The sequence below is a fragment of the Phyllostomus discolor genome, chromosome 5 (assembly GCF_004126475.2).
Source record: "Phyllostomus discolor isolate MPI-MPIP mPhyDis1 chromosome 5, mPhyDis1.pri.v3, whole genome shotgun sequence".
Classification (NCBI taxonomy): domain Eukaryota; kingdom Metazoa; phylum Chordata; class Mammalia; order Chiroptera; family Phyllostomidae; genus Phyllostomus; species Phyllostomus discolor.
In genome coordinates this window covers 110,793,813-110,820,960 of record NC_040907.2, presented here as the reverse complement: position 1 = coordinate 110,820,960, position 27,148 = coordinate 110,793,813, and the positions used below count along the sequence as shown (strand labels likewise).

General features: G+C 37.5%; 1 protein-coding gene and 2 pseudogenes across 1 annotated transcript in view; all 3 read left to right on the top strand.

Annotated features, from left to right (window-relative positions):
• The window catches only part of BMPR1A (bone morphogenetic protein receptor type 1A), a 172,824-nt gene that overhangs the window by 48,961 nt on the left and 96,715 nt on the right, over positions 1-27,148 (top strand).
• LOC118500789 lies at positions 6,889-9,784 on the top strand (annotated as a pseudogene).
• LOC118500788 lies at positions 12,263-13,527 on the top strand (annotated as a pseudogene).

Below are 27,148 nucleotides of genomic sequence, written 5' to 3'. Positions count from 1 at the left end.
TCAAATAACAAATCTTAGTTTCACTCATTTTTTTTCTACTCTATCCTTTATTTTATTTCTCCTGAAACCTTTATTAGCTTTTTCCTTACAACTTTGAATTTCGTTTGTTTTTCTTATTTATTTTTAGAGAAAGGAGAAAGGAAGGAGGAAGAGAGAAAGATGGATGTGAGAGAGAAACATCAATTTGTTGCCTCTTCTGTGTGCTTAACCCAGGCATGTGCCCTGGGGATCAAACTGGTGACCTTTAGCTTTGTAGACCGTCGCCCAACCAACTGAGCCATACCAGTCAGAGCTAGTTGTTTTCCTTTTTTCTAGTTCTTTGAAGTACTACAACATATTGTTGGTTTGAGGTCTCTTTCTCTTTTTAAATTATAGGCATATATACCATTATAAACTTTCCTCTTAGAACTGCTTTTGCTACACCCGATAAATTTTGGTATGTTGTGTTTTTGCCGTCATTGACTCAAGATGTTTTCTAATTTCCCTGGTGATTTCTTTTTTGAACTTTAAGTTGCTCAAGAGTGTGTTGTTTAATTTCCACATATTTGTGAATTTTCATTTTTCTACGATTGACTTCTAGAGTCATTCTGTTACGGTTGGAAAAGATACTTGGGATGATTTCAATAATCTTAACTTTGTCAAGACTTTTTTTGTGTGGCCTGTCACATCTGTCCTAGAGAATATTCCCTGTATGTTTGAGGAGAATGTGTATTCTGCTGCTGTTGGGTGGAGTTTCCTGTATATGTGTGGGGGGTCCAAATGGCCCATATGTTGTTAAAATCCTCTGTTTTCATAATCAATCTTTTGTGTGGTTTTTATCCATTTTTGAAAGTCAGTTATTAATATCTCCTCCAGTTTTTTACTGTTTTCCCCTAATTTTCCCCTTCAATAATGTCAATGTTTGCTTCTTGTTTCGGTGCTCTGTACACTTGTACTTTTACTGGTGAAAGTGGCTGGAAAATTAATTTTGTTGGTCTTCCCTTCTAGTTAATAATGACCACTAGGTCAGATGAGTATTTTTTTAAAGATTTAATTTATTTTATTTTTAGACAGAGGGGAAGAGAGGGAGAAAGAGAGGGAGAGAAACATCATTGTGGTTGCCTCTCGTGTGCCCCGTACTGGGGACCTGGCCCGCAACCCAGGCATCTGCCCTGACTGGGAATTGAATCAGCAACCCTTTGGTTCACAGACTGGCACTCAATCCACTGAACCACACTAGCCAGAGAGAGTTTCTTAAAGTTGCTTAGCAGTAGTTCCTAGTTCATTTAGTTTCTCAGTCTGACTTAGGTATTGATCATTTAAACCTTCCCCTTCTCAGCCCTCTGACACCACCTTCTGCATTCTTTACTTTCAGTACATAATTTTGCTTTTCATCTCACTGAGACAATAGATGCCACAAGATGATAATATCATTTAAGCTCCTGCTACTACATTTATCCATCTGTCTTCATTCGTGATATGTGTACTCTGATTTTTCTCTTGTTATTATGGAATGAACTGACTGCTCTGGCAAGGGCTACAAACTTCTAGTGTGCTCTAATTCTGTCTTTTCTGTGTTACATTATGCAGGATCATTCTTACCAGCACATCAACATACTCTTTCTTCTCTCATTTTAAATAACAAAACCTCTACTGATTCTACTTTCCCCTTGAACTGGTGCTCTACTTTTCTTTTTTCTTTTTTTTCTAAAGAATATCTGTACTTTGTTTCTAGTTTTTCTCTTCCAAATATGTTATGACTCCACTCATTCTAATTAGGTTTTCCCTCCCAGCACCCTGCCTAAACTGCTCTTATGAAGGTTACCGTGACACTACCTTTCTCATCCTTGAAATATTTGACCTGTTAACAGTATTTGACACAGATGGTCACTTATTTTTGTCCTCCTGGAAAGTTTCTTCACTTGGTTTCCAGGACTGGCTATTCTTCTTAGTTTGCATCTCAGTCTTTTTTGTCATGGAATGTGTCTCCAGTGCTCAGTCCTTATACCTCTTTTTTAGTCTTACTTATTCTCTTGTTGATCTTATCTGACCTTAATGCTTTGAAACCCTGTGTGTATTGATAATGCCCAGCTATTTAATCTCTATCCTGAACCCTTCCCCAGAAATGCATATTTATACTGTACTTGGATGTCTAATAGGGAACTGATCTGTACGTAACTTTTCCTAAAAGTAACTTACCATTTTTTCCCTCACTAACTTAACACGTCATGGTTAGGATGGCTTCTCCTTGTCTAACAATGCTAAAATAAAAACAAAAGTAAAACTGTTTTCTTCTACTTTAAATATCTTACCAATCTACAAATTATTTTGATCTAAGGAGATGGGGCTCATTTGGTTTTTAAAGCCTAATGGCTAGCCAGTTTTTCAGCAATCTTAGTTGAATAATCTATTTTAATTTTTTTGAAATGTAATCTTTATCATTCTGTGGATGATATGAGAATAAAAATCACAAAGACATCTTCTAATGATTACATTATATATAGATGCTACACTTTTAAAATGCATGTTATCTCATTTCAGAGTACACCCACGTGAAGTAGAATAACTGCTACTGGGTTTTTAAAAAAAAAATGGAATAATTAAACAAATTGAGTAGAGCATAGAAACAGAGTCATATTTTAAATTTAGTGTATAATAGACCAGGAAACACACACCAGTGGAAGTGGTCACTACACTAATTAACATTTGTTAATAATACTTGGATTTTAGTTTAAAAAAATTTAACTTTTATGCCTTAAAAACCAATAAAATAAATTTAAAGTGAAAGGCAACAGTGGCATATGAAATATGTAACCAAATAGAAGCTTTTAATCCAAAATAAAATATATAAGTTTGTTGGGTAAGTACTTAGGTTAGGAGTAAAAGGCAGTGAACAATTAGTTTACATGGGTAGAAATATTTAGCCAATCATCACATGTAAAAATACTGTCTTTGTTTAATCCCAATTAAAGGCATGGGGAAGTGAAATCCCAAGATTACACTACACATTTGTTAAAATGGCAGAGTTAAGTGTTGCTGAGAGGAAATGGACAGTACATCTGTTTTGCCAGTATCATAAATTGGATCAATCTAGAGGAAAAGAATTTGACTAAACATATATTTTAGGGGAAAGGGAAGTGGTGTATCATGAGGCTAAGGGTTTGATCTTAAAATTTCTGTTTATTGATGGCATACTGTATCCCTAGTCTACCTAGAATTTGTTTCAGGGAGCCTTGGCACAGGGTGAATAAACTAGTGGACTCAAGGCAGAATTCTTGGTGCCTTCTTATTGGTTGCTTTTGTATCAATAAATTAAAATTTAAAAAGTTTCAGTCTATCAGTGCATTCATTGAACCAGATATATTTCATATAAAATGGGGAATGATGATGATTTCTGTTTGGCCGAGTGGTATAGGGTGAAATATTTGTAGGCTTCCTCTTATCACTAGCTTCATCTTCAGCCTTGCCTCATTTTATTATTCACACAGTTGAAATACAAAAAACTTTACAAATGATACTTCCCCTTTACCCCCAGAGTTTAGGAGGCAGTAGTCTAGAGTAGTATTCAAACTTTAGTCTTGGGCCTCAAGAGGAGACACAGACTCCTGGAGATACACATGGATAGTTTTAAATGAATTCGTTTTCAGACCTTAAACTTCCATATCTGCTTTTTATTAAAATTGAACTTACTTTGAACCAGTCTTTTTAGCAGTTTCTTCTTTCCCACATTCCTTTCCATCATTGTCTTTTTCTATTTTACAAAAGAATGGCATAACTCTCCCCTTGTTCCTACTCTTACTGTGATGTATTTGACCTGTGGTGGAAATACCTCAGGAGATTAGTATATCAAGACAATTCCAAGAGACCAAGACAGTGGTGCTGGGACAATCTGGATATACAGTTGAAAAAGAATGAAGTTGGACCCCTGCTTCATACCGAATGTACAAGTTAAGTTAACTTAAAACTAATCAAAGATCTAAACGTATAAGCTAAAGCTATGAAACTCTTCCTAGAAGAAAACAAATGTGAGTTTTGGGGGTCTTAGGTATGACATCAGAAGCAGCAGCAAGCAAAGGAAAAAGATAGATTTGACTTCATCAAAATTAAAAACCTGTGTGCCTCAAAAGGCAGTACCAAGGGAATGAAAAGATAAGCCACAAAATGAGTGAAGATATTTGCAAATCATATGATTGATAAATGACTTGTGTCTAGAATACATTAAGAACACTATCTGTATAAAGAAATACATATAGTTGTATAAAAGAATAAGTAACTAACAGGAAAAAAAAAAAAGCCCCTGAATTTAAAAGTGTTCAAAGAATCTGAATAGATGTTTGTCCAAAGAAGATGTACAAGTGGTCGATAACATATATTAAAAGATAAATGGTCAATATAATTAGTGATCAGAAAAGTACCAATTAAAACCACATGAGATGCCACTTCACACTCACTAGGGTGACTATAATAAAAAACACATAACAAGGGTTGGTAAAGATGTGGAGAAATGAGAACCTCATACGTTGCTTGTGGGAATGTAAAATGATGTAGCTGCTTTGAAAAATAGACTTGCAGTACCTCAAAAAGTTAGACCTAGAGTTACTGTATTATTCAGCAGTTCCACTCCTAGATGTATACCCAAGGGAATTAAAAAGCATGTTGATAGAAAATTTGTACATGAAAGGTCACGGCTGCATTATTTGTAACAGCCAAGAAGTGGAAACAACCCAAATGTCCATCAACTGATAAATAGATAAAATGTGGTCTACCTATATAATGTAATATTCACCTATGAAAAGAAAAGAAGTGCCGACTCATGCTGCAACGTGGATTAACTTTGAAAACATTATGCTAAATTAAAGAGGTCAGTCACAGAAGACCACATATTGTATGATCTCATTTATATGAAATGCCCAGAGTAGGCAAATTCATAGAGAAAGTATTTTAGTTAGGTGGAGGGGGAAGTTGGGCATGTTTGCTTAATGCTTCCTACTAGGTTTTTTTTAAAGGGTGGTGAAAATTTTCTGGAATTAGATGTGGTGGTTGTACAAGTTTGTGAATATGCCGATAACCACTGATTTTTACACTTAAAAATGAATTTATGGTATGTGAATTCTCCAAAAACTAACAACAACTCAGGGACCTCAACAGTGGCAATTCCAAGTTTTGGTGTTAGTATTCAGAAAGTAAGTAGTTTAATCTTTGGGTAACACATCTGTTAATGGTTTCCAGTTTTGTTTTTGCTTCTAACAAAATTGAAGGATTTTTCAATTCCATTATTCACATGTAATTGATTTGTTAGCTGCTAAATCATTAATAATATTCTGGATGGTAAATCACTATGGGAGTTTTCAGCAAATAACTCAGAAGGAATTTTTTAAATTATGCAACTCTACTGACAAAATCACTTCCATTCCCATTTACCTGTTTATATGATCAAAATTTCTCAGAACGTTCCTTAAAAAAAAATTAGAAAAGTGGGGACTATGTTGAATCATCCCATTTTAGCAATACTTATTCAAACAGATGAATGAACTAATTGGAAAAAAGCCCATTCCATCTTATTATCAAACACAGTTCCAGTAAAAATTTTACCTCTAATTTAGGTTACTTCTCAAATCTTTAATGTGTTTGTCATTTAAATGAATTATATATGTTAATAGTAATGATAACTGAATCCTAAATAAATTTTTAAACACTTAAGAAGTTTATTTATGGTCAGAGGTAATTTTTAAAAGATTTCCACTTAAACTGCAAATATGTATGGCTGATTAATAATAGGCTTTCAGACATAAAGTTTATTACATAAGGGCAAATGGAATGAAAAGATGAGCTCCAAGAGAAAAAAACATGCAAAATTGCTTTAAAATGGATCATGATGGATGTCAGATCTTAATGGCATTTGAATTCTCTTAAACAGATTTAAGTGATGTTATACTTATTTAAAATATTGGTATTTACAATATACCAAAATTCTTTGCAGTTATCGACTTGTGAAACATTTTTGATGTTAAGTTAAAAATGTGTAAAGGATTATGTAGGTTTTCACAATTATATTTGGGGATGCTCAACCCTGAAAAACTATTGACCAATAGTTGGATAAGTCCCAAGTTTGAATTGTTTGTTGCTTATTGTTGTGTAATTTAATCTCTCTAAGCAGTTTTCCCATAACCAGAAACAAAGCAACATGATTTACTGGCTAGCTCTGAAGTGCAACCACCTGCATTTGAATTCTGTCTTTACCACTTACTATCTCTCTGTGGCCTTGCTGAGTTTTTTTTTCCCACCCCACTCCTTGCTGAGTTTTATAATGGTCTGTATTCAGTTTCCCCATCTGTGAAATGGGATAATACTAGCACTAAGTCAAGGACTAACATTCACTGCTATATCTAACACAGTTCCTTGGCAGATAGTTTTTGAACTATATTCAGTACTTCAAACCCTGTTCAATAGCCCACTGCCTTCTTTCTGAAAATTCTTCTGTTAATTCTATTTAATTGATCTCATTCTTTTTTGGTCATCACTTCAGTCTTTTCGCCAATAACCTTATGACCTTTTATCTTCCTCCTAACTTACGCATCTGTACACATGTGCTGGTGTGAATGAGGCAAAAGAAAGTTAGTTGGATCTGCGTTTTGGAATTTCAGAATTTTGTATTTACATTTGACTTGCTGGGAAAGGAGGAAGAAGAGTTAAAAGGTATATAGCATTGGATCAGAATGTCATTAGCAACAAAATCAGTTTATAGTAATGGGTACCTGTATTTTTATTTCATCTATACAGGGAGCAAAATTCCTGATTATACATTTGCTCACTCACAGATTGTTTTTGTATTATAAGAAAGTTTTCAGTTAATTTAAAATATAAAACAGTCAATTCTCTTAGTATGTTCAGGCTTCTATTACAAAACACTATAAACTCGGTGGCTTATAAATGACATAAATTTACTCACAGTTTGGAGTCTGAAAAGTTCATTATCAAGGTGCTGGCAAATTAGGTATCTGGTGACAGCTCACTTCCTGGTTTACAGATAGCCATCTTTTCTTTATCCTCACAGGGCACAGAAGGAACAAGGCAGTTCACTGGCATCTCTTTTATAAGAGCTCCAAAACCATTCATGAGAGTTCTACTCTCGTGACCTAATCGATATCCTCCCAAAAGTTCCACCTACAAAGCATCACGTTGGGCATTAGGATTTTACATGAATTTTGGAGGCATGCAAATATTCAGTCTCTAGCAGTCAATTATATAGTATGGTTGGTGTATTCTTTTCCAATTGATGCTGTACGATAATTTTGTGCCAGTACAAATTTTATAATCTTACATCCTTGTCAAACATGGGATTCCCCAGGTAACTGCCGGATGATACTCCTTTTCTGGAGGCTCTAGGGAAGAATTTGATTCTTTGCCTTTCCTGGCTTCTAGGGGGCAACCACAATCCTTAGCTCATAACCACCTTCCTCCTCATCTTCAAAGCCAACAAGGTCTCATCTCTCTGACCCTTTGTCATCTCTTTATCTCTCTAACCACAGTTAGGAGAGGTTCTCTGCTTTTAAGGAATCCTGTGATTAGATTGAGTCCAATAGGGTAATCTCCTCATTGAAAAGTGCATTGTAACCTTAATGACATCCGCAAAGTCCCTTTTGCCATGCAAGGTAACATATTCATGTGTTCCAGGGATTAGGTCTTGTATGTCTATGAGGGGACCATTCTACTACCACGGTTGGTTTTTAGTTATTACATAACATTATACTGTTTTATTTTGATAAATGTAAGGATTGCAGTAGTGGTCAAGTAGAAAGACTTGGAGTTGGAGCTGATGTGTATTAGCATTAAAGTTATTTACTTCTGAACCTGTTTCCTCTCTGGTAAAATGAGGATAGTGCTTACTAGTACATATTGAAATAGAAATAATAATTTAAGGCTGTAGACTGGAGTCAAGTGACTTTTACCAAAGTTTTTGTGACTGTCTCCACAAAGCAGTTTGTGACAACCTAACTGTCGTGAGTTTCAAATTATAAGTGTAGAAGTGCTTTGAAACTTACACAAGTTATTGTATATAAAATTTTGATTGTACTAATTTTAAATATTTTAAAAGAATTTATCAGTGGTGAAAATGTTCAATACATCCTTTGGTACCTAGCTAGCAAATTTTTTCCAGGTTTTTGTTGTTTTCCATTTTCAGGCTGACTTGCCTCCTTTATTAAATTAGAATAAGTAAAAGTATAATAGAATTAAAATATGTAACTTTCATGATTCTTTTTAGCCACTAAGATTTAAAATTCAAATTTATTTGGATTTTTTGCATTCTTAATTATTTCCTCATCTGAAAACTTCTTGGGAGCTAATGACTATCTTTGTTGTAGAAGACCACCTTGTATTATTAGTAAGACTAATTGTTTGTAAAATCTGAGCTGCATTTTTCAATCTTGGTGGCACCGTTCTTAGGTCATACCTGTCCACATGTAATTTATATTTGGGGCCATGCAATATTACAAAAGAAAACTAATCTCTTCATTTAAAATTTTTAGGGTAAAATTTATCCCAGTTTCTATGAATGCAACTCACTGGCAATTTGGGAGGGATGGACGGTGTGTTTCCTATCTTGACTGTGGCAATCCTAAAAAAGACGGGAAGATATTCCCTTGTAATCTAGAGATGTCCCTCTTTGCTTGCCCTAGGAGCTTTCTCTAGTGGGCCATGGGGCATTCCCTGGGATTCCACCATCCTGCCAGGTGTCCTACCAGAGGTCCTAATGACAGTCTACTGACAGAAATCTAAAAGGCTTGAGAGCTGGATGCTGGTTCCTGTGCTCTGTTTGGAAACACCAAATTCTCTGAATATTATCTGCATAGTTCATGGTCCTAATGTGTGTCTAGGCTGTGAAAACCTGTAGGGAGGGAACCACTCCAGCATTCTTAAGCAGTTGCCTATAATTCTAAAGATCCCAGACCCACTCCTCTACCCAGGTGGCCCAAGTATGGTTCCATTCCTATATTCTCCATCTACGGAAACTTTTATTTTCCTGTAAGCCTTTGGGTCTGGGGCAAAGGGGGCGGTATCTTACTAGCAAAATAGTTTCTGTCCCTGTAAACACCAAGAGGGGCTCTGAGATGACCTTATTATAAAATGACTATTTTCCAAATCACAAAGAGGACTCTTGGATATTCTGATTTTTCCAGAGCTTTGAGAAATTGTACCTGAGTCTGAAATTTCCCTAGAAGGGACCTCGAGACATGTCTAAAGGAGGTCCCCCTTTCTCACTGATGGTGGATCTCATAAGTGAGATGATGGCCTGAGAGGGGAAGTTAAAATACCCCTATAAAGGCAAGTAGACCACTTTAGAACTTGAAACTCAACTAGTTCAGTGGCAGCAGTGGTAGTGGCTGGGGTGAGGGCGGCTGGCTCCAACTCTCCTATTGGACTGAGAGGTTTGGGGCGCATTTGGTTGCGATGTCAGAGAAGAAACAGCCGGTAGACTTGAGTCTTCTGGAGGAGGATGATGAGTTCTAGGAGTTCCTGCAGAAGACTGGATTAGTTTAAATGAAGATGCACATGTCTGGGAGGATAATTGGGATGAAGACAGTGTAGAGGATGACTTCTCTAATCAGTTACCAGCTGAACTAGAGAGACATGATTATAAGATGGAGACCTCATAGTATCCAGAAGAAGTGCTGAAACAACCTAAACTTGAACTGTTTACTAAATTCTAGGACAGAGAATCCAGGATGGGTCATTTTAAAAATGCTTTTTTCATTACCTGGTTGGCTTTACTTTTGTAACACACAAAAATATAAGTATTTTAATCAACTAGTTGGGTAAGAGTGGCCCCACGTGGCCATTTCTGGTAACAGATGACCAGCGGGCACCTATTAAGTGGCTCTGACCAGTGTTGCTGCTGGCAGTGGTAGTATATACTTGTATGTGCCAAATATGGGAGTGACTCATTCTTACAGCTATACTTAGCAATGAGACTATTAGTGTCACTGAAATAGATATTCTGGGTACAAGTACAGCAGGAACCCTTCCTACACAATAGGCAAGCAGCGTACAGATGCAGGTGTAAAGGCCAGAAGTCAGCTGGGAAGGACAAACATAAAAGACTGTAGGCCTGACAAGCAGACTGAAGTCATAGTGCAGGCAAGGCAGTACTGATATCCTGTTTGGGTCAGACTACACCCATGAGGAGGTGTCCAAGGGGTGGAATAGTGTCTTGTGGTTTTTTTCAGTGTGCTTGAAGGTGTGTGGATATTTTCTTCTTCTTTTTTTAAATTTTATTTAAAGGTTTTATTTATTTTTAGAAAGAGGGGAAGGAAGGGGGAGAAAGGGGAAAGATACATCATTCAGCTGCCTCTTGTATGCCCCCACCTGGGGACCTGGCCTGCAACCCAGTGACCTTTTAGTTCGCAGGCCCATGCTCAATCTACTGAGCCACACCACTCAGGGCTGGACATTTTCTTGAAACTCGTGTGGACTGAATGCTAACCCCGATCTGCAACCAGGTTGTCCCCTGATGGGAGCCTTCAAGCAGTGGGCACCCTTATGGCTTTTAACCGCCCAATCCATGCTCACAATTTAGCAGCTGATCTTCTGTTAGTTAATCAGACTAATCAAAGCAGAATAGAAACACACAATCAAGAGATGGCAATGGAAAAGGAAATTCCCAAGTGCCAGGGCAGCAAAAGGGGCTTACTACTCTGGTGTCATCTTCCGGCTGACTCTCCAAAAACTGTCACAGGCACGTGTAACCAGATTCTTGATGATCTCGAAAAAAGAATTGAATCTAACACACAGAATTTTGGGCTGAGAGAGCAGATTTATTAAGCAATAGTACACTCCACAGAATATGGGAGCAGACCAGCTTGAGCAAAGATTGGCCCTCAGCAGCCAGAGGGATTCTATTCTTACAGTGTGGATATTTCCTGGTTAGTTTTGGTGGGCTTTTATTACACATGATCTCACTTGATTGACCACTCAGGGAGGGGTAACCGCAATGATAATTTATTGTAATGCTGTTATAGTGAAGCAGGGGTCATGCAGCAGTTGGTCACTAGAAGCATCTTCTCCACAAGTGCTGTCATGATTCATCATGATTCAGCACTTTTCCAGGAAGCTTAACAGCCAATATAGAACAGATACCCTGGCTGGGTATCTGTTCTATATTGATGTCCTTTGTCCTAGACCTGGGGTGCCTTTGGAGTTTTCTCATTCCTGACTATCTCCTGCCTCACTAAAGTATCAGTATGGTTATATTACTTCAGCAGTATCAAATAAAATCTTGGTAAATGATACATAGTAAATTGACTTACCAAAAAAAATTTGTGAAGATCATATACTTTTCAGGTTGATTATGATACAGTTTCTGAGGCACAGATATAATCTTTGACCTCTTAGGCAAAATGTAATTTTCATCCCCTTAAACAACTTATAATTTACAATTTCTAGGAAAAAAGTTTTAAAATGCTGATGGGGAAATAATCTTTGGGACTTCTTTTTTTTAAGATTTTATTTATTTATTTTTAGAGAGGGAAGGGATGGAGATAGAGAGAGAGAGAGAAACATCAATGTGTGGTTGCTGGGGGTCATGGCCTGCAACCCAGGCATGTACCCTGACTGGGAATCAAACCTGCGACATTTTGGTTCGCAGCCTGTTCTCAATCCACTGAGCTACGCCAGCCAGGGCTGGGACTTCTTTATAGATCTGTCAGTGTTTGGTTTTAGTATTTGTCATACGAACATGCTTTAGTGAAATGTATGAGTAGAATTATAACTCAAAATTGTTAAAGTACATATTTTTACCCAACATCTTACTGTAAAAACTTTTAAATCGTAATAAAATTTGAATATAAATACCCATTTTAACTATGTTCATTTGCTAACATTTTGCCTCATCTGCTTTCTCTTTTTCTTTGTTTATAAAAACACACACTTTTTCTGAGCCATTTGAGGTAAGTTACAAACACATCTTGACACTTCCCCCCCTAAATATTTGAATGAATGTATTTTAAGAACAAGGGTATTTTTAGTAATAGCTACATTATCATATCCAAGAAATACAATATTAATACAATAATATTATGTAATATACTGTCCTTACTAATATTTTCTTTATTTTCCCCAGAAAGCATACTTAATAGCTATTTTGATTTAAAAAAATATTTTTTTATTTATTTTTAGACAGAGGGGAAGGAGAGGAGAAAAGGAGGGAGAGAAACATCCATGTGTGGTTGCCTCTTGCATGGCCCCTACTGGGGACCTGGCCGGCAACCCAGGCATCTGACCTGACTGGGAATCAAAATGGTCACCCTTTGGTTTGCAGACCAGCTCTCAATCCACTGAGCCATACCAGCCTGGTGGCTATTCTGATTTTTAATCCAGGAAACTACCTAGGACTATCTATTTCATTTGGTTGTCATATTTCTTTAGTTTTCTTTATTTTAGAATAAGCCACTACTAGCACCACACCACCATCCTCATCCCCTCACCTATGATTGTGGTCTTTAATGATATCTCTAGTTTTTTTTAATAAGTTACCCCACAATTTGCTCTTTGTATTTCTTGACTAAAGTTAAATTTTTTTGACATGAATACTGTATAGAAGGGTTGTGTATTTTCCATTGCATTATATTAGGAGGTGAAGTAAAATTTTTTCATTTTATAATAGCTAAGTATTTGTTTTGATTTAGGACTGCTAAGGATTTGTGATACCATGTCTTTAAATTTCAAAATACAGTTTTGTACTGCTTTACTTAATTTTTTAAAAATTAGGTTCTCAATGCTTCTGTGAGTCTAAGAGTTTCTGCTGGCCATCTACCCTTTCCTCCAGTCCATTACCCACCTCTGGTCCCTGCCCTCCCAGTCCAACCTTCTATCTGTTTAGTAAGAAGGTGCCTGGGTCTGGCAGAGTTGGTATGAGATGAAGAGACAATCCTTCCCTGCTGCCAGGCTAATCAAGAGTTTTAGCTGGACCTTTAAGCACACACCAGGACAGTGAGGAGTCAGACACAAACCACAGACTACGATGCTAAAATGGATTGATAAGGAACTTAATGATTTGGCCCATCACTCTCCAGCATAATGTTTTGCAGGTCCAGTTGTGGATGATATGTTTCATTGGCAAGCCACAATTATGGGACTTAATGACAGTCCATTTCAAGATGGTGTATTCTTTTGAAAATTCATTTTTTTACAGACTACTGTTCCAAACCACCTACGGTTGCTTTTACAACAAGAACTTATCATCCAAATATTAACAGTAATGGTGGCATTTGTCTTGATATTTTAAGATCTTGGTGGTCTCCTGCTTTAACTACTTTGAAAATTCTTTATCCATTTGTTCACTGTTATGTAATCCAAAACCAGATGACAACCTAGTACCAGAGATGCACAGATCTACAAAACAGACAGGTAAGTATAACAGAGTAGCTCAGGAATGGACTCAGAGGCATGTCATGTGATACTACCTTAAAGTCAGAATAACTCGTATTATAGCTGTAGTAAACTTTAAGTTACTGTTCCTTTTTTGATTTTCTTATTTGGCTCCTCCCCTATCAGACCTCCTCTCTCTCTCTCTCTCTCTCTCTCTCTCTCTCTCTCTAAGATTTTATTTATTTATTTTTAGAGAGAAGGGAAGTAAAAGAGAAAGACAGGAAGAGAAACATCAGTGTGTGGTTGCCACTCATGTGCCCCCTACTGGGGACCTGGCCCAAAACCCATGTATGTGCCCTGACTGGGAATTGAACTGGTGACCCTTTGGTTTGCAGGCCCACCCTCAGTCAAGTGAGCTACACAAGTTAGGAGCAGACCTGATCTTTTTCAATTTTTTTTAAAATATTTTTTTAAGTTTTTTTAAAATTTTTATTTATTTTTAGAGAGGGAAGGGAGAGAGATAGAGAGAGAGAGAAACATCAATGTGCGGTTGCTGGCGATTATGGCCTGCAACCCAGGAATGTACCCTGGCTGGGAATCGAACCTGGGACACTTTGGTTCCCAGCCCGTGTTCCATTCACTGAGCTACGCCAGCCAGGGCTTTTTTTTTTAAGATTTTTTTTTTATTTTTATTTAATCTTTTTCAATTTTATTTTTTGTTTACTTCCCTCCATTCATTCACATGCTCATCTGAGAAGACTTAAGTTCTTCCAGGTGTGGACAGTAACCACTTTTAGAAACTGTAAGATAGTTACAAGAGACAGTTGCCCACGATTCAGAATGTTTTTAAAAAATGGAGCATGTGTGTTATGGGGCCAGTGTCTTTACTTTAACTTGGTCATAAGACTAAAACCATTTCTCTCTGCTCTAACATGCTGAAGAAATCAGCTGAAAGGGAGGGAGATGGGTGCTCAGTTGTTGCATCAAAGGAAGCACAATTGTTCTTGCAGCATCCACTATTTGAAATCTAAGGTTACATGATATACTTTATGCTCATAACTTATGTGGCTGGAGAATTGGTATTGAATTTATAGCATCAGCAGAACAGAAAATGTGATGTATTATGCATGTCAATAAAAGAATGACCTATTCTTGTTCTACAGAGAATGGAAATTAGAAGTCAAACACCCTTTGTATTCCAAAATAGTATCTCATTTTGTAATTTTCATTTAAATTGTTAGGAAGCTTGTAGCTGTTAGTTACTGTATTATATCTTCCAATACACTGTTTAATATAGCACTGAATAAATGATACAAGTTGTCAGTGGATGATTGATTTATTTTATTTATTTAGTATTTTATTGTTTCTTTTAGAGAGGAGAAGGGAGGGAGAAAGAGAGGGAGAAAAACATCAGTGTGTCGTTGCCTCTCAATCACCCACTACTAGGGACCTAGACTGCAACCCAGGTATGTGCCCCAATCAGGAATCGAACTGGCAACCCTTGGGTTTGCAGGCTGGCACTCAGTCCACTGAGCCACACCAGTCAGGGTGATTCATTTTTCTTCAGTGAATTTTCGTAAACCAAAAAAATTAAATTATGATAAATTTCAAAAATATAGGAAGTCATGTAGTAGACATTTGTGTACCTAGCACCCAGATTTTAAAAATACTAGGATTTAACCATATTAAATAATTACAGTAAAATTTTTATTCTAAAATCTGTCTTGCAACCCTGGCCAGGTGGCTAAGTTAGTTAGAGCATTGACCTGTACACCAAAAGGTTGCAGGGACTGATTCCCAGTCAGGGCACATACTTAGGTTGCAGGTTTGATGCCTGGTTGGGGCACATATAGGAGGCAACTGATTGATGTTACTCTCTCTCTCCCTCCGCCATCTAACATTAGTAAACATATCCTTGAGTGAGGATTAAAAAATTAAAATCTGTTTTGTACACACAGGCATAATGTATGTATACATTTTACAGAGAAGTAATAATAAATGGATGTCTGTCCCAATCTTCTATCTCAAGAAATGTAATGACATCTTTGCATATCTCCAGACCTCAGGACAATGACTTCTTTCTCCCCAGGAAAAAACCATTATCTAAATTTGGTATTATTCCATTACTTAAGTATTCCCACTTTTGTATTTTCTTTTTAATATATTTTTTTTTACTGTTTCCTGTTTTTGAGCCTTATATGATTAAATTATACTGTGTGTGTGTGTGTGTGTGTGTGTGTGTGTGTATTCTTCTTGGACATTTTTTTGGCCCAACATTATGATTTTAAGATTTTGTTCATGTTCACATACTCATCTGAGGTACATTTATTTTCACTGACATGTTGTGATTCCATTATATGATTATACTACAATTTACTATCATTGGACACTTTAGTTTCCTCTAGTTTTTGTTATTAAGAAAGTGATGATGTAAATATTCTTGTACATGCTTTCTGGTAGATATATGCAAAATGTTCCCTGGTTATTATACCTAGAGCTAGAATTTTTGGCTCTTTGGGTGTGTACTCTGTCAACTTTCCTAGGTAATGACAAGAAATGTTCTTGTACATAGTTGTACATGAAGCCAAATAAGTTGAAGAGGAACAGGTTTGTGAGAGGATGAAAAAACAAAAATGAGTTCTGTTCACATATTTTGAGTTTTAGCATCTTATTAGAAATGTTGGGTAGGCATTTAAGATGTGTTTACAGCTTTTAGCGCTATCAATTTTTGGTTTTGTTTTTTCTGGGTTGACTCATTCGGGTGTCTCATTTTTTTCTTCTCCTTGAAGAAGTCTGTAAAAAAATTACTATTATATCACAGCATAAAAATGACCAAGTCATAACAGAAGATGTGTTCAGTTTGTATACCTTCAGTCTCAGGCTATTGTAGACTATTATATGCAGCCTGAGACTGAGGGTATACAAACTAAACACATCTTCTTTTATGACTCGGTCATTTTTATGCTGTGATATAATAGTAATTTAAAAATAAAATAGATCTTGAACCACAGAGCTGCTGGTTTTTTGGTTCTCAGGGATGATCTAAATGAAAAAGGTGAGAGGATGGTGTTATTTTATTAGCAAAGGTAAATTCTAGGTATTTCTTAGCAGGAGAAAAAAAGAACAAAAAAAGGATGCAAGCTAAAAATAAACAATTACTGAAGTTAATAAATAAATAGGTAAATAAATGCAGCACTCTTCTGGGACCATTTATAACGGGAGCAAACAGCACTATGTATTAATAGTCCCTTACGATTTCACTATATTGTTGTAACATAACTCTGTAATAACTCTGAGTTCATATTGTTAATCCCTAATAATCTTTATACTTCATTTGAAAAGGTGTAACAATGCACATTTAGAAGAATTGTGAACCCTATACAATCTAGAATCATTTCCTGACTGTTCCTGATAGAAATTTCTGTGTATATGCAGTCACACTATTCAAAGAATGTGCTACATGCTGCTTTTACCTGGTAGCAAATGAAACAAATGATCTAGTGATAATTTCTCAAAAGTACACAGGAAAGAATATGAGTGATATGAATTTCTGTACTGACTGGTTTGGATTTACTTGGAAAGGGAAAGATGTATCAAGGAATTTAAATGTCTTATTCTGTGATTATTGTATTTTTTTGTACTGTTAATTGTAGAAAACATTAAAATGAAAATATAGAAGTAGTTTTCATGCTTCATCATCAGCAAGAGAACATACAGATAGATGATTATTTGGGGGTTCATTCTGCTGTAGGTAGTTGCACCAGACTTGCATTTACTAACCATAGAACAAATTGACACTCACATAGGAGTAGCTGCTGCTTCCCAGAGTTCTGGAGTGAGGGATACAAAGAGAACTGAAGATCCAAAACTTGGTCTAAGAATTGCTGGTTTCTTTAGACCTCTATTATGGGGACTCTTCATTCCCACAGGCTACTGGAAACCAGTAGCAGAATTAAAGTTTCTTAGCTGATTTGAAAGGAATAATGTAACTTGAATAGTCTTTGAACAGTTATTTAGTTATTCAAAATCTAATTTAAACCACGGGTATAAAACACATTTTTAGTGAGTGGGATTTGTAAAATTTTAAATTTTGAAATTATTATAGATTTATAGGAAATTGCAAAAATAGTAAGTAGAGGTCCCTTATACCCATCACCTCCCCACACTACACATAGTACAATATCAAAGCAGAAATTGACATTGGTACATTTTGTATGTATGGTTCTGTGCCATTTAAATATAGATGTGTATTGTGTAACTACCACGGTATTAATGGATACCATCACCACAAAGGTCTCCCTTGTGCTACCCCCTCACCTGCCTCCTGAGCAACCATTGATCTCTTTTCTAGCTCTATGATTTTGTCATTTTTAGAATGTTTTATAAATGGAATCAAAAAGTGTGTGATCTTTTTTCACTCAGCCTAATCCTTCGAGATTCATCTAAGGCATTGTGTAAATCAATAGTTCATTCCTTTTTATTGCTGAGTGGGATTCCATGGTAGGGATCTACTGTAGTTTGTTTAACCATTCACCTTTTGAAGGACATTTTGTCTTTTCTGGTTTGGACTTATTAAAAATAAAGCTGCTGTGAATAATCATGTTTATTACTTTGAAATGGGTGCCCAGGAGTACAGTTGGTGACTTATAAGTATATATTGAGACTTTTTTTTTTTAAAGATTTTATTTATTTTTAGATAGGGAAGGGAGGGAGATAGAGAGAGAGAAACAACAATGTGCAGTTGCTGGGGGTTATGGCCTGCAACCCAGACATGTACCCTGGCTGGGAATTGAACCTGGGACACTTTGGTTCCCAGCCTGCGCTCAATCCACTGAGCTACGCCAGCCAGGGCTTGAGACTTTTTTCCCACCCCGATCCTCACCTGAGGACATATTCACCAATTCCAGAGAGAGAGGAATGGGGAGAGAAACATTGATCGGTTGCTTTTGTATGAACCCTGACTGGGATCAAACCCATAACCTAAGTATGTGCATTGACCCAAACTGTATCCGAAAACTTTTAGTGTATGGGACAATGCTCCGACGAAGTAAGCAACTTGCCTAGGGCTATATTTTGTTTTTAAAGAAACTCCCAAACCATTTTCCAAAGTGGCTGTGCCATTTTACATTCCTACCAGCTGTGTGTGAAAGATCTATTATATTCACATTCTTACCAGAACTGGGAATTGTCGCTTTTGTATTTTAGCTGTTTAGTAAGTGTATATAGTGTATAGTAAGCATAGTCTTAATTTGCATTTCTCTGATGGCTAGTGTTGTTGACTGTGTCTTTTCAAATGCTTATTTGCCATCCAAATATCTTCTGCTGAAATAGCTCTTCATATTCTTTGCCCATTTTTGTAGGTGAATTATTAAAAATTTGAGTTCTGAGATTTCTTATGTTTTCTACATGAATACTTTGTCACACATATGGTTTGCAAACATATTTTCCCAGTCTGTACCTTGTTCATTTTCTTAACAGGGTCTTTTGCAGAGCAAACATTTTACATTTTGATGGAAGTCAATCATTTACCATTTTTTCCTTTCTGTATTTTCTTTTATTTTTTAAATATATTTTATTGATTATGCTATTACAGTTGTCCCATTTCCCCTCTTCACTCCCCTCCACCCTGCACACCCTCTTCCACCCATATTCCCCCACTTTAGTTCATGTCCCTGTGTTATAAGTTCTTTAGCTTCTACATTTCCCATACTCTTTTTGCCCTCCCCCTGTCTGTTTTCTACCTACCATCTATGCTACTTATTCTCTATACCTTTTCCCCCTCTCCCCCCCACTCCCTTGTTGCTAACCCTCCATGTGATCTCCATTTCTGTGGTTCTGTTCCTGTTCTAGTTGTTTGCTTAGTTTGTTTTTGTTTTAGTTGTGGTTAATTATTGTGAGTTTGCTGTCATTTTACTGTACATGTTATTGATCTTTTTCTTAGATAAGTCCCCTTAACATTTCATATAATAAGGGCTTGGTGATGATGAACTCCTTTAACTTGACGTTATCTGAGAAGCACTTTATCTGCCCTTCCATTCTCAATGAAAGCTTTGCTGGATAGAGCAATCTTGGGTGTAGGTCCTTGCCTTTCATGACTTGGAATACTTCTTTCCAGCCCCTTCTTGCCTGTAAGGTCTCTTTTGAGAAATCAGCTGACAGTCTGATGGGAACTCCTTTGTAGGTTACTGCCCCCTTATATCTTGCTGCTTCTAGGATTTTCTCCTTTCATTTTAATCTTGTGTAATGTAATTATGATGTGCCTTTGTGTGTTCCTCCTTGGATCCAACTTTTTTGGGACTCTCTGAGCTTCCTAGGCTTCCTGGAAGTCCAGTTCCTTTGCCAGATTGGGGAAGTTCTCCTTCATTATTTGTTCAAATAACTTTTCCACTTGTTGCTCTTCCTCTTCTCCTTCTGGTATCCCTATGATTCAGATGTTGGAATGTTTAAAGATGTACTGGAGGTTCCTAAGCCTCTCCTCATTTTTCTGAATTCTTATTTCTTCATTCTTTTCTGTTTGGTTGGTTGGTTGTTTCTTCCTTCTGGTCCACTCCATTGATTTGAGTCCCAGTTTCCTTCCCATCTCTATTGGTTCCCTGTGCATTTTCCTTTATTTCACTTAGTGTAGCCTTCATTTTTTCATCTAATTTGTGACCAAATTTAACCAATTCTGTGAGCATCCTGATCACCAGTGCTGTGAACTGTGCATCTGATAGGTTGGCTATCTCTTCGTCACTTCGTTGTATTTGTTCTGGAGCTTTGATCTGTTCTTTCGTTTGGGCCTTTTTATTTATTTATTTATTTATTTATTTATTTATTTATTTATTTATTTTTGTCTTGACAAACCTGTTATGTAGTAAGGGGCAGAGCCTTAGGTGTTCAGCAGGGCTGGGCAACCCATGTGCTGCGTTGTGACCCTGTTTGTGTGTGCGGGGGTGGGGGAGGTTCGAGAGGGAACAATGGCACTTGCTCTGCTCTCTGCTGGACTTCAGTCCCTTCTGCCACTTCCCCCAAGCATACTGGGCCCTTCTGGTGCTGATTTCCATGTGGGTGGGCTTGTGTACATTCTAGGACCCTGTGGGTTTCTCCAACAAACTCTCCTGTGAGGCTGGGAGTCTCTCCCGGCACCTCAACCCGCAGAGGTGTTTTCAATCGGTGTTTTGAGTCTTTATTTCCCCGAGTTGGAGCCCTGGGTTGTGTGGTCTGTCTCCCTCCTCAGTTTCTCCTGGTTTATCTACGCACGAATGTGGGACCACCTGGTCCACCAGCCGCCTTGCACACCCTGCCCCTCCTCTATCTGCTGCCTTGCTGGGTTCACCCACTGCCATCCCACACCCTGGAGTCTGCCAGCCACCACTTTTTTGCCGGGACCCCTCTGCCAGGCTGCCTGACTCCACCCCTTCTACTGGTCTGAATGAATGTGTCTTTTTTCACTCCTTGGTTGTTGGACTTCCATACAGTTTAATTTTGTCAGTTCTGGTTGTTTTTGTTTGTTTCTAAATTTTCATTGTCCTTATTTTGGTTGTGTGAGGAGGAACAGTGTGTTTACCTATGCCCCCATCTTGGCTGGAAGTCAAAAAAAGCTATGTGGTATATTATGTTCATTGAATTGCAAATATTGTACCATCCTTTCATCTTTTGGATGAATCCCACTTGATCATGGTGTATGATCTTTTTAATGTATTGCTGGATCCAGTTACCAATATTTTGAGGACATTAGCACTATGTTTATCAGCAGTATTGGCTTGTAGTTTTCTTTCTTTGTTTTATCTTTACCTGGTTTTAGTTAGGATAATACTGGCTTTATAAAAAGGGTTTGAGAGTCTTTCCTCTTCTTGAATCTTTTTGGAATAGTTTGAGGAGGATTGGAGTTAGTTCTTAGAATACTTGGTAAAATTCTGTGAAGCCATCCAGTTCAGGGCTCTTGTGTACCAGGAGTTTTGGGACTATTGCTTGGATTTAGCTAGTTGTTATCAGTCCATCTGGGCTTTCTGCTTCTTCTTAATTCAGTTTTCAAAGATTATATGTTTCTAGAAAATATATCCATTGTGCCCAAGTTGTCCAATTTGTTGGCATATAGTTATTCATAGTAATGTCTTATAGTGCTTTGTATACTGTGGTATTGGTTGTAACTTCTCTTTCATTTCTGTTTTTTTTTTTTTTTTATTTGGGTCCTCTCTTTTTTCTTGATAAGTTTGGTTAAAGGTTTGTCAATTTTGTTTTCAAAGAACTAGCTCCTGGATTTATTGATTCTTTGTATTGTTGGTTTAGTCTGTATGTCATTTAAATCTGCTGTTATCTTGATTATTTCCTTCCTTATACTTGGTCTGCACTTTGTTGTTGTTTCTTTAATGCTTCTGGATGTATTCTTAGGCTGTTTTTGAGATTCTTCTGTCTTCTTTAGGTAGGCCTGTATATCTGTGAACTTCCGTCTCAGGACTACCTTGTCTGTGTCCCATAGGTTTAGGGTTGTTGTGTGTTCATTTTCATTTGTTTCCAGGTACTTTCGGATTTCTTCCTTTATCTCATTGTTAACACACTCATTATTTAATAACACGTTATTCAGTCTCCATGAATTTGAATGTTTTTGAGTTTTTTCGTGAGGTTAGTTTCCAGTTTCAAGCCATTGTGATTTGACAAGATTCTTGATATGATTTTGGTTTTCTTGACTTTTTTGAAGCTTGTTTTGTGTCCTGTCATGTGGTCTGTCTTCGAAAATGATCCATATGCCTTTGAAAAGAATGTGTATTTTGCTTCTCTGGGATGAAATGCTCTGTAAATATCAATTAGGTCCATTTGATCTAGGGTGTCATTCAATGCCACAATATCCTTGTTGATTTTTTTGTTTGGACAATCTATCCATTGTTGACAGTGGGGTGTTAAAATCCCTTGTGATGACTGTATTGCTTTTCATCTCATTCTTAAACTCCTCCAAGGTTTTCCTTATATATTTAGGTGCTCCAATGTTAGATGCGTGTATGTTTACAAGGGCTATATCCTCTTGTTGGACAACTCTCTTGAGTATTATGTAGTGACCATCTTTGTCTTTTGATACGGCTTTTGTTTTGAAATCTGTTTTGTGTAAGTATTGATACCACAGTTGTTGTTTTTTTCATGTCCATTTGCTCAGAATATTTTTTTTCCAACCCTTCACATTCAGTCTATGTAGATATTTTGTTCTGCAGTGGGTGTCTTGTAGATATCATATATGTGGGTCCTGTTTTTTTTATCCATTCAGCTATCCTGTCTTTTGATTGGAGCATTTAACCCAGTTATGTTTAAGGTTATTATTCATTGCCATATTTTCCCTTTGTGCCTTTGTTCTTCTCTCTCTCTCTCTCTTCATCTTAAAGCAGTCCCTTTAGCATCTCTTGCAATGCTAGTTTAGTAGAGATGTACTTTTAGCCTTTTTTTTTTTTTGTCGTCTGGGAAGCTCCCTATTTCACTTTCCATTTTAAATGAGAACATTGCAGGGTAGAGTAGTGTTAGTTGCAGGTCTTTTCATTACTTGAATTACTTCATGCCATTCCCTTCTGGCTTGTAATGTTTCTGTTAACAAATCATCTAATAGCCTTATCATAGCTTCCTTATATGTTACTAGCTGTTTCTTCCTTGCTGTCCCTAAAATTCTCTTTGTCTTTAAATGGTGTCATTTTAATTATCTTGTGTCTTGAAGTGGGATCCTTTGGGTTCATAGTGACTGGGGCCCTCTGTGCTTCCTGAACTTGCATGACTTTTTCTCTCACCGAGTTAGGGAAGTTTTCTGTCATTAGTTGTTTCAAACAGGTTCCATATCCCTTGCTCTTTTTCTTTTTCCTCCTGGTATCCCTATGATATTAATACTGTTATGTTTCATATTGTCCTGCAACTCCCATAAACTATCATTGTTCTTTTTGAGTCTTTTTATGTCGTGTTGTTCTGAGTGGGGGTTTTTTCTACCTTGTCTTCCAACTTGCTGATTGAATTCTCTGCTTCATCTAGCCTGTTTTAGTTCTTTCTAGTATATTCTTCATTTCCTCCTGGTTCTTATTTGTAGTTTCTATGTCCTTTTTTCATGCTGATGTAGTTCCCACTAAATTCCTTGTACTTCTGAGTTCCTTCAGCATCCTTATAATGGTTACTTTGAACTCTATGTCTGATAAATTGATTGCCTCAACTCACTTACATTCTTTCTGGGGATTCTTCCTTTCCTTTCAATTGGGGGTTCTTTGTCTCCCCCTTGTTTGTTTCTACATATTATATTGATATTATATTGATTTGCTTTGACTCCCTGTTTTCGTGGGTGGCCTTCTGTGGTAGGGGACCTGTGGGGCTCAGTGGTATAGTCTTCCTTGAACTCCTAAGCTGCATACTCTAGAGATGCCTTTCATGCAGTTCATGTGGGCTCTCTTGTTATAACTGGGTTTTGGTAGTTGTTGGCTTGTTCATTGGTGGGTTGCCCCTCCAGCTGGTGGAGAGTCACAACCCCTGCCACATCTTGTATGCCATTGTACAAGAGCTGCCAGAGCAAAACAAAACCTGTAGCAGCAAAATACCCTCAAACACTACTGCAATATCAAAGCAAATCAGCTAAGATTAATAATGTTGGAAAGAGAATACGAATATTATACAAAAGGAAGAAGAATACGAGGTGACTAACAGAAAGAAAAATGATTTTGAGTGGGTAGATGGAGGAGAAATAGTAAGAGTAGGGAGTAGAAACAAGGTGCAGAAAATAAAATCAAATCCACAATGTAAATAAAATAGGGAAGAATAGGACAAAATGGAGTCAGAAAGGGAAAGAGTACAATATGATGTTAGAAAAAAACAGTGAAAAAGTAGGAACCAAATTAAAGAAAAACAACCACTACAATGATATCTACAACAAAATGAGCAAAGATTAATAAAGGTGGAAAGAGGATAAGAATATTATTAGAAAGAAAAAAAGATTGTGAGATGTCTAAAGGAAAGAAAAATTATTTCAAGAGGATAGAGGTAGGAGAAATAACAAGTGTAACAGAAAGCAGGCTGAGGGAGAAAATAAAATAATACAGGACAGTAGGAGGTGAAATAGAATAGGATGGGGACCAGTAAAATATGATTTAAAATTTTAAAAAGTGAATAGGAATAAAGTGAATAAAAAAGAACTTGAGATGACTAATGGAGAGAAAGATGGCTTTGAGAGGATGGCAGGAGGAGATACAAGATATAGTAAGACTGAGGAGTAGAAACAAAGCATAGAAAGGGAAAACAAAATTTAAAACAAAAATAAAGAAAAGAATGAAGACAAAATGGAGTAAGAGACGGGATGAGCAAAATAGGAGCTCTGAAATAAAACTAAAAAAAATAATTTTAAAAAGTATTAAAAATAAAAATAGTGAAATAATAGGAACAAAATTGAAGACAAAGGAACAAAGTTAAAAAACTATGCAGTAGAAAAGTATTGCAAGTAATGAAAAAGAATGAGGTGGAATTCCTCTTAGCAGAGTCTGTGTTTGCCTACTGTTGTGTCCTTTTGGCTTCTCTCTGGTAATGTCAGCTGGTGTCCCACTCTAGCTTTAGGGAACCTCTTCGAGACTACAAGTGATCCACAGCCTGTGGCTGTCTGCTTGAGGCTTGGCTGGTCCTCACTCTTTTTTCCTGCTGGTTTTTTATCAGCACAAGGCCCAGGCTTGGTTCATCTAATGGTGGAAAGCACCGAGCATACCATCTCCACCTACCTTTAGAGGGGCAGTGGGAAGGTGGGATCCCTGGTTTTCTCCTGGGAGGCCCTGTTCAGTCTTCGGGAAAGATGGTGGTGTGTACCCCTTACCCCAGTGCTACACATCTTGGTCTCTCCCAGATTATTTCCTATAATGTGTAGTTTCTGATGAATTAGCTGTTTCATGTGAGGGACCAGTCTTTGTAAAAGGGTGAGCTGTTTACTGCTTGGTGTTGATTGGAGTTCTTTGTGAGAACTGAGGCTGGGTGGGGCCCTATGTACCTCTTGCTGCGCCAATTTCTAATCTCTCTGCTCTGCTGTTTTCAATGGGATAGGACCCAAAGAGGAGGCAGCAAAGTGTCTGGTAAAAGTTCATAAAGGGGTCCTTTGGAGATTCTCTTTTATTCCTCTGCTGAAATGCACCACCGGGCAGAGTGTTCTTGAGCCTGGCCTTACTGTTCTGTGAAATTTAGAGTCCTACAGGTGCAGGTTGGTCACACCTTCCTCTTTCCAGAGCTTTATTAGTGGCCCTACCTGGCTGCAGAGAATCTCAGGTGCTCAGCTTTTTCCTGTCCAGCTTTTAGCCCACTGCTCATGTGGGAGGCTCAGACCAAACCCTCCTTTCTGCACACGCACTCCCTGCTTGCCAGCTGTGCTGGGTGGGACCCACAATCCCTTCACTGTGCAGCCTTCTATTTTTCCTAGCAAGCTGGACTCAGTGGGTACGAACCACGCTTTCATCTGTCCTTTTTGCTGGCAGGGCAGCTGCATGCTCACATGGAGTCCCTGCCTAGCCATGCCTCAGCTCCCCTCTTTTAAAATGTCCCTATGTAGTACCCACACTGCAGCACTGAACCACTGTCTGGCTCTCTGTACACTCCGCCTCCCCAAAAGGCAAAAGTCTCTCTTGGTCAGGGCTGTCCGCAGCCTGCTGCTGCCTCCAGCAGTTTCAGGAGACAGAATTTGTCTCTTGAACTCTCCTGGTTGGCACAGTAGTTTGGGGCCTGCTGCTTGGTGTGTGTGTGCAGCCTGTGTCCCAGACTCCTATATATCCTCCCAAGTCTCTCTTGATTAGGGTTGGGGGTTCCCTGTGTGGGAACAGGAGCCCTCCCTGCAGGAGGGGTGGGATCTTCCAGTCTGTTTTTTCTGTCCTCTCCTCTGCTGCAGGTGCCTCTATCCTTGGCTTCAAAAATTCGTATCAGCTAAGATTGCATTGATTGTTTAGGTCACTTGTTGGAAGATCAGCTGAAAATCTGTGCTGGGGCATGAGCAAGTGGGCTCAGCTTCCACCTTCTTGGACACCATTTTCTCTTCTAATGGTAACTTTTATTAAAGAAATTGCTAAAGTGTTCTCCAAAGTGACTGCATCATTCTGCAGCAGAGTGTGACAATTCCAGTTTCTCCATGCCCTTACCCCAATATAGAATTGTTTGCCCTTTTGATTATGACCTTTTCAGTGGGTATGTACTGATAGTTCACCAGAGTTTTAACTTGTATTTTCCTAATAACTTTTTATGTTTATAATCTTCCCATGAGGCATAGTTGTATTTTAGAATCACAGGTAAAGTGAAAGAGATAAAAATGGAGCTGGGCTACATGAAGGTGAGAGCCTGCACTAGATGTGCATAGAGATAAGGGAGACAGGTTTTAAAGATATATCAGAGTTAGAATAGGCAGCATTTGGTAATTTTTAGTGATTTTCATACTTGGCTGCCTAAATATAATAGGTGAAGCAGAGGGAGGTGGGCTAGTGATCACAAGATCTCAAACTTTGACAGTTGGCTAGATGGTACCACAATTAGCCAGAAAACTGAATACCAGTGCATAAACAGTTTTTGCAATGGCTTTTATATTAATTCTGTTCTGTTGATGTGCCACTGGAGAAAATATTTGATATAGCTGTTTGGTACTTTGGAAATATGTGTCTAGTTCAAAAGAAGGATCTGGATTGAGATAGAAATTTAGAGTTGTCGTCATTGTGTACATAGCAGTTAACTTTGTGGAAATAAGTGGTGTATTCTTAAATCACTGTATCTGCTGGGTTACTTTTGGTAATTGAAAATTGCTTAAGCAATAAAAGGATTTGATATAATATGAAAAGATCCAAGTTTATAAAATTGTTCAAGG